This window comes from Lissotriton vulgaris, chromosome 8 (assembly GCF_964263255.1).
Source record: "Lissotriton vulgaris chromosome 8, aLisVul1.2, whole genome shotgun sequence".
Taxonomy (NCBI): domain Eukaryota; kingdom Metazoa; phylum Chordata; class Amphibia; order Caudata; family Salamandridae; genus Lissotriton; species Lissotriton vulgaris.
In genome coordinates, this window is record NC_141696.1 from 473,690,022 (window position 1) to 473,702,685 (window position 12,664).

At 45.9% G+C, this 12,664-nt stretch overlaps 1 protein-coding gene across 2 annotated transcripts in view; it reads left to right on the plus strand.

Annotated features, from left to right (window-relative positions):
- Positions 1-2,683: 2,683 nt before the first annotated feature.
- The window catches only part of CDKL5 (cyclin dependent kinase like 5), a 1,270,306-nt gene continuing 1,260,325 nt past the window's right edge, over positions 2,684-12,664 (plus strand). For both annotated transcript variants that reach the window (XM_086934269.1, XM_086934270.1), the window contains exon 1: positions 2,684-2,827. The gene's annotated coding sequence lies outside the window, so the exon portion shown is untranslated. The remainder of the gene's footprint in view (positions 2,828-12,664) is intronic.

A 12,664-nucleotide genomic window follows, 5' to 3' on the forward strand; every position in this document is an offset into this window, starting at 1 on the left:
CACCGTATTTCGGCTACGGGAAACTGATAAAAAAAGCAAAGGAAGAACAAGCATTGGTAAATGCATGGAAATAGGCAACAGCCAATAGAAATGTAGGAAAAGTAAGTGGCAAGCACAGGAACTAATGAAAAGTCAGGTAAGCGAGGGGGCGGGATGTAAGCCGTTTTTAAGATTTATATTAAAAACAATAGATTTAACAAGCACAGGGCAAGCGCTGTGTAGGTGAAACCTAAAAATCACTTACCTTACACTGCTGCTCGATGATCTGCGGCACATCCTCATTGTTCTGCAGCACGTCCTCGAAGTGCGAAGCCCACAGCCAACTATCTCATCCAATCAAGACGCTGTTCTCATGCTGTTAAGCAGCATGAGTGATGCATCTTTATTGGCTGGAGCGGCATGCTCTACACTCCTAAAAGCACTATAGTTTGAGCCTGCTCTCCAAATCAGTTGCCAAGACAGCCGGGTTGGAGAGGTTTGAATTGCGCATGTTGGTTCAGCCGTAGCAAGATAGCCGGCTAAACCAATATGCCCACTTATATGTAAGTGGCTATTCCTCACTGCTGCCAATTGTTGGCAGCAGTGATGCACTGGCCACGCCATGCCCTTGCACTCCGTTTGCTGGCAGAGAGCAAAAAACTGTAATAAAATCATTGTATTACCATTTTATGTTTCACACTTTTGCGCAGCAGTGTGGGGAGGCGACACTCATTCCCTCCCACGGAGGTACCGCCACTGCAGGCGAGGCCGCCTGGTCTTTCAACGGCGGTGGCAGCAGGCAGCTGCCCATGAACGCACAACTCTCTCAGTGCTCATCCTGGTTCTGTGGGTCGCTTCTCCCGCTCTGCTGCTGCATAGTCCAGTGTGGGGCTTTCATCTGTGTTGGTATGGTCCCAGTCTTCTTCTCATCACCCATGTGGGCGTTGCAGAAACTGTGCGGGTTTGCCTCTTGCGGTATAGGTCAACAGTTTGTAGGCACCTGGAGCACGGTGCTGGCTGCGGAACCCTCTTTTACCGATCTACAGTCTCATCCCAGGGCTGGTCGGAACAGCGGGTGTCTGCAGGGGCATTAGCATGCGGGCAGTTGCCCCGTCCCGTCATGCCACATCCTTGGTCAAGAAAAATGGAAGGTGCACTTATTGCGGAGTCAATCAAGTACTTCTTTCAATCCAGCTGATTGGTAGATATGGTTAATATGATAGGTAGGTGTGGACCTCAGGAGGCACAGTCAACCTGCCGGTTATCATGCCGTTACGCAAGATTATGCTGGTTTTAAGGTGTACATCAGGACCTTCTAGCCAAATAGTCCCTCAAAGTGATAGTGGTGACTTGGACCTTGCGTCATTTCTAATATTTATTCTGGATATTTGGAGCTCTCCATTTCTTGGGTGTGAGATTTTGTTATACATGCCGCTTTCCTTTTTGAGGTTGACTTTGCCTCCTGAGGTCTACACCTACCTATCATATTAACCATATCTACCAATCAGCTGGAAATTTAAGAGCCCTGACGGAGTTCCCTCTGGCAAACTGGGAAAGAAACGTGTTGGCTGTGTGCCAGAGTGATTAAATAAAAGAAGTAATTTTGGAACAAATATGGCTTACTTGCTTGACTCCGCAACAAGTGCACCTTCCATTTTTCTTGAACATTTGTCCACTATTGGCACCTCCGGACGGCGGGTGAAGGATGTGATTGCACCACTCACTAACAGATTGTACAGAAGGATTGGATCTGCTTGACCCTGGTCTGCCGTTTGTTCTTTTTCTGTTATTATGCCACATCCTTGGTGTCTCAGGTGTTGTCCTGCTTGCAACAGGTGTGGAGGTGCCTCAGACTTGGGCTATACTTCCCCCACGAAGAACTGTAAAGCTGCTACCATAGCACGTGGGGTCAGACCGCCTGGTCGCATTGTAGGATTCTGGGCCATAGGCCAGTATGCAGGTGTAAGGACGACATGGATACCTTAGAACTGTGCATACACCTGGCCCAGGACACTTGCAACTGTCCCCTTTTAACATGTCACTCGTGACGCGTGTGATGAATGGGTGTGGGGTGAGTGGGAGACCAGCTCTCCAGGAGTGGTTGGTTGCAGTCACGTGTCTAGTAGGACACTACAGGCCTGTCGGCCTAGTTCTTGGTTTGATTCCTCTGTTTTGGCTGGGGATCTTCAGAGGCCTCTTGTCTTGCTGGCTCGGTTTTCCTGTAGCTCTTTCTCCCACTATATTTCTTTTACTGTTCCTATCCTAATTTTGTGAGTTTCTTGCATTACTTTGGGGTTTGTGCAGTTGTTGAAGATCTGGTGGCGCGTTTTCTGTTGTACTATATCAAATCACCTCCACGTTCTTATCTTAATTTGGCACCGCTATTGTTTCTTTTGCGTGATAGTTTACTTTTCTCAATTTCTTTGCTTACTTTCTCCCTTTCGCCTACTTTTCCTCTCATTCAATTTGTTTTCCCTCTCCTCTTACTGCGTCTTCCAGCCGGGCACGCGCTTTGCCTGTGACGCGTACGCGCTCTCCCTTTCGCTGCATAGTAGTCTTCTCAGAAAAAGCGCGCGCCTGTGCGGCTGACGCATGCGCCTTCCACATGATCTTTCTCAGGAGCAAAAATCAGGCGTTCCCGTGAAGATCATCTTGGCGCACATGCGCAGTGTGCGCCAGGGACCGATTCCAATGGGCAACTGAATCTGTCATAACAGCGCCAGGCAGGGGAGGCTCAGAGCAGCGGAGGAGGCTGCGGCGGCGCAGCCGGGGGAGCGGAGGCTGCTGCGGTGACGGAGGTGGCGGCTGAAGGGACAGCTTTGCCTCCCGTAGAGAACACGCTGCAGAGGTGAGTGTCACCCCCACCATGCACACCCCGGGCACCCGCGGCCGCCCCCCTCGGCACGCGCGCACAGCATTCCGTCAGGTTTGATATGAACACATTCCCTTGAACAGGTATCTCCCTTATGTCGCCTGGACTGCGCTCTCTGCTGGAACAGGTATCCCCTCCGCAGGACTAGCAACTAGACAGCAACCTTCCTGGCAACCAAGGGCAACACCCCCGCACCCAGTCAGGTAGGAACCCTTCACTCGTACAGTCAGCACCGTCCCCAAGGGCCGAGCATCTCCCACTCACCCGCACAGCACCCGCCCCCAGTTAGGTGGCATGGCTGCACTGCATAGGGAGTACCCCGCTATTGAGGACCTGCCAGCAGCGCCCCCTCCAGCGACACAGCCCCTCCTGCAGACCGGGCAGCACCCTCCTGCGCTCGTCCCCCGGGCTCCCTGTGCGCAGCGGCCCCTGCGCCCGAGCTGTCATTAATTGGCACCGCTCTATCTCATCTCCTTGCTGTCAGCACCACCCCTGCTGCTTGCCATCCCCATTCCTCAACGTCCTTTGCCCAAGCCTTCCATTTTGCCCAAATATGCCAACCTTGCGGAGTCGGCTGCCCTATTTTTACACCTTGTTGCTGCGTTATGTGACTGCACCCCTTCCTCTCTTGCGGGGCTCCTATGAGTAATAGAAGGCTGGTCCCTCACGCTCTGCCATTAGTGCTCCGTAGCCTGATGTCATTTACATTGCAGTTCCAGGCCCTGGAAATGCACGCCAAACTAGCTGAAGATGCAACCAGTGCGTGGCTCGCATCTCACCCAGGATGCACACTCCTGGCACCTGCAGCCGAACCGTGATAATTCTTTATTTCCCTTATTGTAACATATCACTTGTAGTCAGCGTTTTCAGTAAATAGGCATGCATTACATGGCCAGATATCCATAGTGCGGGAAGGGCAATGACCAGAGTGTTTTTGACTGCTGAACATGGCTTTCTGCCAGCGCATTAACATGTTTTGTGTGAACCAGCTAGGTTTAAGTGTAGGTCATTGCGTTTCTGTAGTTTTGGCACCTGGTTACCCGTCGCTTGTCTGTGGTTATATGCATAGTTGGATTTGTTGTCTGGAGGGACCATTGTTTAGAAAATATTTATGAATGAATGAGGTGGTTGTTTATCACATCGCTATGTATCTACCTACTCACTGCTTTTAAATGAAAAGGCAGTGCCAGGCTCTGTGGACAAAAGTTGCTTACCCAAGTTTATGAATATCGAAAGCTAGAAAGCTAGTGCGCCAGCCGGTCATGATTTATGAAGTCAAAGTGCTGTTATTTAGAATTCAACGCTGTTTTGCCATCTCTTTTAAACAAAAGGGATTTTTTTTAAATGCTTTTTCTTGGTTTGTGAAACAAGCATACCAACATGTTTGAGTGAGTACTATCCATTCTCATCAAAGTTGCAGTTTTGACACAAGGACATTTCTCTATTTTAAACATATTTCCAGGTTATCGTGTAACACAAAGTTTTATCAAAATTTCAAAGCGCCATTCCCAAGATTTTCCAAGTTCATTATTGCTGCTTCAGTTGCATGCATGTCTCCCACAATTGCCCTTCCTACTACTTGTATGTTGTTTGACACTGTAGAGGGCCAAGGGCAAAATACTTCGTTATACTGTTTGGAAGATTGGACCCTGAAATGACATTGGGTGACAGCACATAGTACCACCCTTATCATTGAGAAAATACAATTGCAGATGATGTGGGTAAGATAGGGCCCTTTCTTAATAGCCACATACAGAGGTCTGTGAGGTACGTGTTTCCCAGATATAAATCCTGCTAGGGTGGAAGAAGTGCTTTCTCTTTGCAAGGTTCTTTTAACATTAGTTTAATTGAGTCAAGATGCAGTCTCTCGTGCCTATGGAACAACGGAGTCTGGATTACAAAGTTATATAACATATCCTATTATAAGTATGTGTTGTTAAAACTAATATCACTTTTTGATTAAGTCTAATTCAGTGGATGTCAATAAACAGTATTTCTGCATGCAGCACATGTAAACAGAATTGGTGATTGCCCATGTTTACATTTGTTAGTACAGCACAGCCAGAACTATTGGCCAGTGATTGTTTTTTTCTGGTGTTAAATATTCTCACTAGACTAGTTGTATTCGTCGGTTCAGATGAAAAGGCCTGATGTTGAGGAATATCTCAGTGCAGCAACACCAAACTTGGGCATTGCCAACAGTTTGCACAAAAATGCCAAGTTAAAGACAAGGCGGTACAAAAGGGGGAGGTGATGACAAGGACACATAAATACATATTTTCTGCCACTAGTCTTATTTTTTTTCTTTCTGAGTGATGTCTTATCCTAATTGTCTGCAGTAAAGGAGGGAGAATAGCTACTTAATGTATGCATGATAATGATCAGTTCATGTCCAAATGAAATCGGGCATAACAATCTATCCATTCTACTATTGTTTAAATGACAGTTGCCCAGGCATTGTTGGATCCAAAGCCTCCCAGGTAATAATTGATGGCAGGAAGTTCTTGAAACGTATAGAGTTGACCCCTAGCAATATATACAAGATTTGAGTGCATGATAGATTTTTTACATTCATGGAAAACCTTTGCTAAAATTGCCAAGATTTACAACAAACACCAACATTTTACCTTCCTACCTTCTCTTAATGTTTATATTATACAGAATATATGACCTGTTTATTTCATGTGCTTGCCATTTATATATTGTGTATACTTTACAGTAAATTAAATATAACATCAAAAAATTTTAACATTAAAAAATGTGTTCCATTAATTCAGTTATAGTCCATCATTTTTACAATACCCTTTCAGGCTTAGGGTGACACATAAATTAAGCATAAAAGTGAAGAGGGGAACTCTGAGTAGGGTAGTTCCCGGGGTTAGATGGAGAGCAGCTCCTTTATATAGAGCACCATACAACACCACCACAACTCTAAATCTGTTCAACTCAAATGTCTGGTTTTCTAGCAGAGTTTTCAAGTTCTAGAAAGTGACAAAGCCTTTTGCCATTTTTTACAGCAAAGTCTTTAAGCATGGGATTAGTTAGTGCCATCCACATCAAGCTGAAAAATGACAAAAACCCTACTGAACACCTCTATCACCATCGCAATATTTCCAGATGACAGGAAACACGCCAAAGTCAGACTACTACTCAAAAAACCCTCTGCTGACCCCAGCGATCTCAAAAACTACCGGCCAAGCTCCCTGCTACCATTCTCAGCAAAAGTACTGGTAAAGATCAACAACAATCAACTCATGACACACCTGGAGCAGAAGCAGCTACTCAATGCCTCCCAATCTGACTTCCAGCAGTCACAGCACCGAAAGTGCCCTGATCGTAGCCACCGATGACTACCGAACCCTCCTCGACTGAGGAGAAACCCCAGCTTTGATCCTCCTCGATCACTCGGCAGCCTTTGACACCATATCCCACCACACGCTGATCGAAAGACTCTACCACATCGGCATCCAAGGGGGCGAGATAAGAAGGATCACTTTCTTCCTCACCGGAAGAACCCAGAGTATTCTCCTCCCACCATTTACCTCTGAACCCAAGGAGATCACCCGTGGTGTCCCCCAGGGCTCATCTCTTTACCCACTCTGTTCAACACATATATGACCCCGCTGGCCAAAATCGTCAGATCCCATGGTCTCAACATAAGTTCCTATTCAGACAACACCCAACTCATCCTCTCACGACAACCCCACCAGAACCAGAACCAACAACCACAGATGGATGACAAACGTCACAAGCTGGATGAAAAACAACTGTCTGTAGCTGAATGCAGACAACAAGACAGAATTACTGATCTTTGACAACAGCATCAACACATGGAACGACTCCTGGTGACCTTCAGACCTAGGACCCGCACCCACTCCCTCCGACCACGCCAGAAACCTCGGAATCATCATTGACAGCAAGCTTACCATGAAATCATAGATCAGTGCCGTCTCATCCTCCTGCTTCCATATTCTGCACATGCTACGTAATATCTTAAAGTGGCTACCCCCACACACGAGACACACCATGACACAGACCCTTATCAGCAGCCAACTGGATTTCGTAAACACCCTCTACATAGGAATCGCTGCACACCACCTACAGAGACTTCAGACCATACAGAACGCTGCAGCCAGACTCATCCTGGGCCTTCCCAGACAAACCCATATCACACCCCACATCAGGCAACTCCACTGGCTTCTCCTACAGAAGAGGTGCGTATTCAAGCTGCTGACCTACGCACACAAAGCTCGACAGAACCAAGGACCCCCATACATTAACCGGAGCTGGAACTTCCACCAGCCATCAAGAAGACTACATTCCTCCTCAATTTCACTTGCCCATACTCCCACATCTACTGAAGCGGAGGTGGAGAACATTCCTCCCGCATCACAGCAAAGACCTGGAACAGCCTCCCCACGCAGCTCCAGACCATCACCTCACTTCCGAAATTCCAAATGGCTCACTAGAACTGGTTGTTCAAATAAGCCTCTGGGACCTGCAAGCGCCTGGACACCCTATCGGCTGATTAGCCGCGTTTTATAAATCCTGATTGATTGACTTATGTTGCTCCCGCATTTACACCTGTGGTCCGGACCATCATCTTGGCGGTAAGGATACTCCATTGCGGCAATGTATTCTTACCACCAAGATTTAATTCAGCTGCCTAAATGTAATAATTTTGGCAAAAATGTTTCTGTGTTGGGTGATTGCTCGTGATTATGTATTTACCACAAATGGGCATTTTATCCTTGGTGGTAAGGGGCAGAATAGATTTTACCATCAGGAAGTATTTTTTCCTTCTGCAAATGGACAATTCGTATTTTCAGTGATAACACAATTTACAGTGGTAATGGCAATTACCTCCACATACATTTTTCTTAATCCATTCCTTACAATATGAGGCTTCTGTCTCCTACACAGAACTAGTTTACTGCCGTAAAACTAAAATTAAAGAATTTAAAGTGAAATTGTACTTCCTGTGCTATTGACAGAAGGTTGTACTTATTAATGCTCCTAGTATAGGGAGATGCCTAATAACACACCGTCTTTTTCCTTCTGTGACCTGCATGAAGTTTGCCAGCCCTAAGGGAAGACAATCTTCCTCCTCTTATATATGTTTATTATGTTAAGGAAAAAGAAGTAACAAAGACTTTTAGCACCCCTTGGGTTATGCCCTTGCCAGTGTGGGGAAGAAAATATTATTAGACTTCACACTTTTGCGTGTGAGTCTTCCTTTGGCAGTCCTTGCAGAGCCAGAATGTCACTCTTACTTGTGAGATTGTTTATAAATGCTAGTGGCATCATGTCAGCCAGCAGTGTTTCGTCTTCCAGCACAACACTGGGTTCTCAGTAGGATGCCCTTGGTTTGCGTCGCCTGCTAAGCCTCTGTTTTTATTCATAGCAGGTTCTTGTGAGACTGGGTGAGGACCAATGTTTTATTGCCCAAGAAGCAATATAAGCAGGACGTGCTTTTGTTGGTCTCTGTGGTGGAAGACTCACTTCTTTACAGATAGAATCATTTGATTAGAGTGTTCCACACACCACGAAGTATAAGAAATGCTCCAGAAAATATCCCAATGTTGAGAATACCCCTGGATCTCCAAATTCACAACATTTGGAAATGAGGGCGCTGTCCAGCAGATAGTTCTGCTGAATTGCATGATAGAACTGTCTCCAATCCAAAGTCCGAAGATTGGGTCGGGGGGGGGGGGTCAAAATGAAGAAGAACCTAAGGAAGCCGTCATACAGAGCATTTTGTTCAAGACGTGGACCTTTCTGAGTCCCTTCATCATCTTTGGTGTAAACGTTCCTCAGGGGCGGCCTTAGGCATGTGCAAGCTGTGAACCTGCACAGGGCCACCAAACCCCAGGGGCCACCACGCCAATATATATCCTTAATATAATAATCCTCTGAGGATGGATACATATTTGCGTGGCGGCCCCTGGCAGGGATTTCGCGGCCTCCGGCTCTGTTCCACTTCCAATCACTCCTACCCTCCCCCTCTTCACTGGCCTCCACGCCTGCGTTCCTCCTGGTTCATGATTGGCTTCTTTTTTTCCCTACCCACTGCTTGCCCGCTGGTACCTTCCTGAGCTCCTGGGGGCTCTCCGCCGCACCCGGAACCCCTCTTCAGGGGCCCCCAACCTACGCTCCCTGCCCAGGGCCGCCATGAGCCTAAAGCCGCCCCTGCGTTCCTTCCCACACCTGGAGTAGGAGCAGGAGGATGATCTCTTGTTGCTTTACCAATGAAAAGAGCCTGAGTCTCTTCCTCTGCTTGATGCATTTGATAAGGTGTTGACTCTGGAATGGAAGGAATGGAAATCATTTCAAGATTCCTAACGAAGAGGTATCCTTTCGAAGACTTTGCAGAGGAGTCCACCCCCCCCCCCATTTTTAAAGTGCATTAATTATTGGCTGTGTTGACTTCACAGGGGGCCAGTATTTTGGAAGAGGCTTTACTGTAGGATCCATTTGATAAGTACATCGAGGTGGCTGCTGAAAGGGCATATTTTTCTTTCAATTTCTCTGTTAGACCAAGCATATATGCTATGTACGCTGCTCATTCTTTTTATAAGGCCTTTTAGGCTCTGGCTGAAAAGATGCAACACAGTCAGGATTGCATAGCGGCTTTGGTTTTAATGGAACAAGTAAGGTTACTTTCAGCTATCTCTTTTGACAGCCACGTTGGACCTGCTGCAGGAGCTGGTGCAGCTATTTCTGCAAGGAGAAGTATTTGGGTGAGTTCATTGAAAGCAGATGCTACCCTAAAGTCCAAACTGATGCTCCTTCATTTTACTGGGGGAAACGCTGTTTGGGGCCACAGTTGACAGGGCTAGTAAATCAGTCTGCAGAACATTGGAAATTACTGTTTAGTCTCTGTTCTTTCTCAAGGGGTCACATGTTTGTCTACCAAAGATGGTTTCATCCTCCTGCTCTATCAAGGGATTCCGGGCACCTCTTTCGAAGTAGGGGCCGAGGCCGGGGTGCCCTGCTGCTGACAGATCTCAGTCTACAGTCATGACTATCTTTCTCATTCTTCGATGTATAATTTTCCTTTCAGAAGGTCAATAAAGAGCTGTCAGGATGTCTGGCATGCTTCAGTGTTGGATGCCTGTCGCCTGAGCATCATCAACCAGGGGTACCGGATTAATTTCACAGAGATTCTGCTAGAACCCATTTTAGTCACCCCATCTCGGCGCTGTATGGTACTCCCAACAGGTTTTGACCAAAGAAGCTCAGGACCTACTGGACAGGGCATTTATTGTTACAGTTCCACATGCAAAATGGAAACAGGGCTTCTACGCCATCATTTCTCTGGTCAGAAGGCATCCCAAAAGTGTCGCTCTGTTTTGGACTTAAAACAAATACACTTTTTTTCTCAAGAATAACATTCAAAAGTGTCACTTTGCAGCCAGTTCTCTTATTTTTACACCAGGGAATTCCTTGATTAATTGGGCCTTCTCAATGCCTACCTTCATGTCCTGATTCACATAGACTTTCAGAGATATCTCAGTTTCTTTATCCCCGATCATCATTTCCAGTTTCAGGTCCTACTCTTTTGGTTGCCCTCTGCGTCAAGAGTCTTCACAAACAACTTTGTGCTACCTGGGGTATTCTGCATATTGAAGACATTAATATTTTACAATATCTAGATGATTGATTGGTAACATCCTCTTTTTCTAAGGCATGCTTGGATATCAGAAGAGCTGCAGTCTGGTTCAGGAACATAGAATCCTTATCAAAGCCAATAATCCAAGCCTGACTTTGTTACAGAATCTGAAATGCATTTTAGCTATGTTATGGACAAATATGACAGAGTTTTCTTACCAAGGATCAGGGCTTTCAAACTGACTTCTCATATACAAGCCCTTGTGGAACAGTCATCAGCCACAGCCAGAGAGTGGTCGTGGATAGAAGGCCTGATTTACTTCTCTGTGGTAGTGGTCCCTTGGACTCCTCTTCATTTATACCTTTTAGCTTAACACCTCCTACTGCGTTGGTCTCCTTTGTCAGAAAATTAAGAGGGACTGATTGCTGGCCTTTGGGGAACAGGCATACTTTTCAGTGGTGGCTAGACCCAGAGAAGGGAGTCACTCTGATTCCTTTGTCTCCTATATTTCGTATGACAGATGCCAGTGAGAGGCGGAGGTGCAACACTGTAGGGAGTCCCAGGCCAGGGTCATTGGTCTATGATCCCTGAGTGTAGCCAGCAATACTTCCAATTGGAGTAAGCTTTCTGTGTCATTCCAAGCCCTTCAGCATTTCTCAAAATCGAAGGTAGGTATGTATGTGTTCGAAGAAACAACCAAGTGGCTCAGGTTTGTAACAGTCATCTAGAATGCTCCTGACTTCCGAATCTAAAGCCAGGCAGATAGGTCTGTGGGCAAAGAGCAGTCTTTTTCTCTCCTGGGAGGAAAATACCCATGCTGATAGTTTGAATGAGAGTTTTCCCTCATCAATCTCACTGTGATTCAGTCCTGTCTTCTTTCAGGAGCAGCCTGTTGTCTATTATGGTCAACTAATGTTGGACCTCTTCTACTCGGAAAATAGTGCTCTTCTTTTGGGTTCTGCTAACTCAGAGTCCAAAGGCTTGAAGAGTGGATGCAGTGCCTCTTCCATGGCCCAGGCGTGTGCTCTATGCTTTTTTCCCTTTCCCGTTGTTGCTCAAGGTTCTTCAGAAAATGTCATCTGAGAAAGCAAGGGTCCTTACAATAGCTTCTTGTTATCACAGCAGCCTTGATTTCTTTTTCTTCAGCTATCCCATACGTTCATACTGGATTTTTCCCATGAACCCCTTGCCTTTGAGGACTCATCTTGAAGTCATCCTTGAGCCACCTCCATCGTGGTTTTGGAACTTTAGAGGCCAAGGCTCCAAACTTAAGGTTGTTCTAAACAGGTGGCTCAATGTATCCCTCAGTCCCATCGTCCTGTGACTGTCAAGGATGTAAGCGTTACCTCTTGGAATTTTAAGGCTTGGTGTCTATTCAGAGGTTTTACTGCAGAATGTTGTGAGCTGGTAAAAGTGTTAGATTTTTTTTTAGACATGACTTTTGATTATATCTGACAGTTTCTACCTTAAGAAGCCAATGACATGCCTTTCTAGCATTAAGTGTTTCTGAGGTCCCTATTATAGTGGACCTGGCCCCTTTTCTCCTTAAGAGCCTTTTCTCTGTTAGTCTGTGGTTAATTTTCCACTACGTGATATTACACTACTTGTACAAGGTCTCCAAGACTTTGCATTTGAGTTTTTAGAAACATTGGAGTTAAAGTTTCGTATGGCTAAGGCTTTATTGTTGGTGGCTAAGCATGGGCAGATTTATTGGTGAGCTGGGTGTTCTTCAAAGTGTTCTCTCTTTTTGTGTTTTCTATCAGATAAGGTGGTTCCCAGGTCCTGTGCATCTTTTGTTCCAAAGATTCCTACTTCTTTTCATTTCGCATGGTGTAGTTATACCTGCCTTTTTTTGCTTTCTCTTTCATTTCCTTTTTTCCTTCCCCCTGCCTATCCCCTTCCTCCTCCCATTTTCCTTCTCCTGAAGATGAACAATACAGGTATAAACTGGTGGTGCACAGGGTACTGTAAGTTTATAGAAAGAGAACTTCTACTTTCCCAAAGTTAGATTTTTGTTTGTGACTTATGGTTCTGGTTAAGTCCATCTTCAACAACTATAAGTCACTGAATTTTATTTACGATAGCCAGAAGTCAAGAGTTGCCAGGTGCCATCTGTAGCCGTTCACAAGCGGGATTTCTGCTCTTGAGTGGCTTTTAAGAATGTCTCAATTAAAGACATATGTAAAGCAACCAAGTAGTTA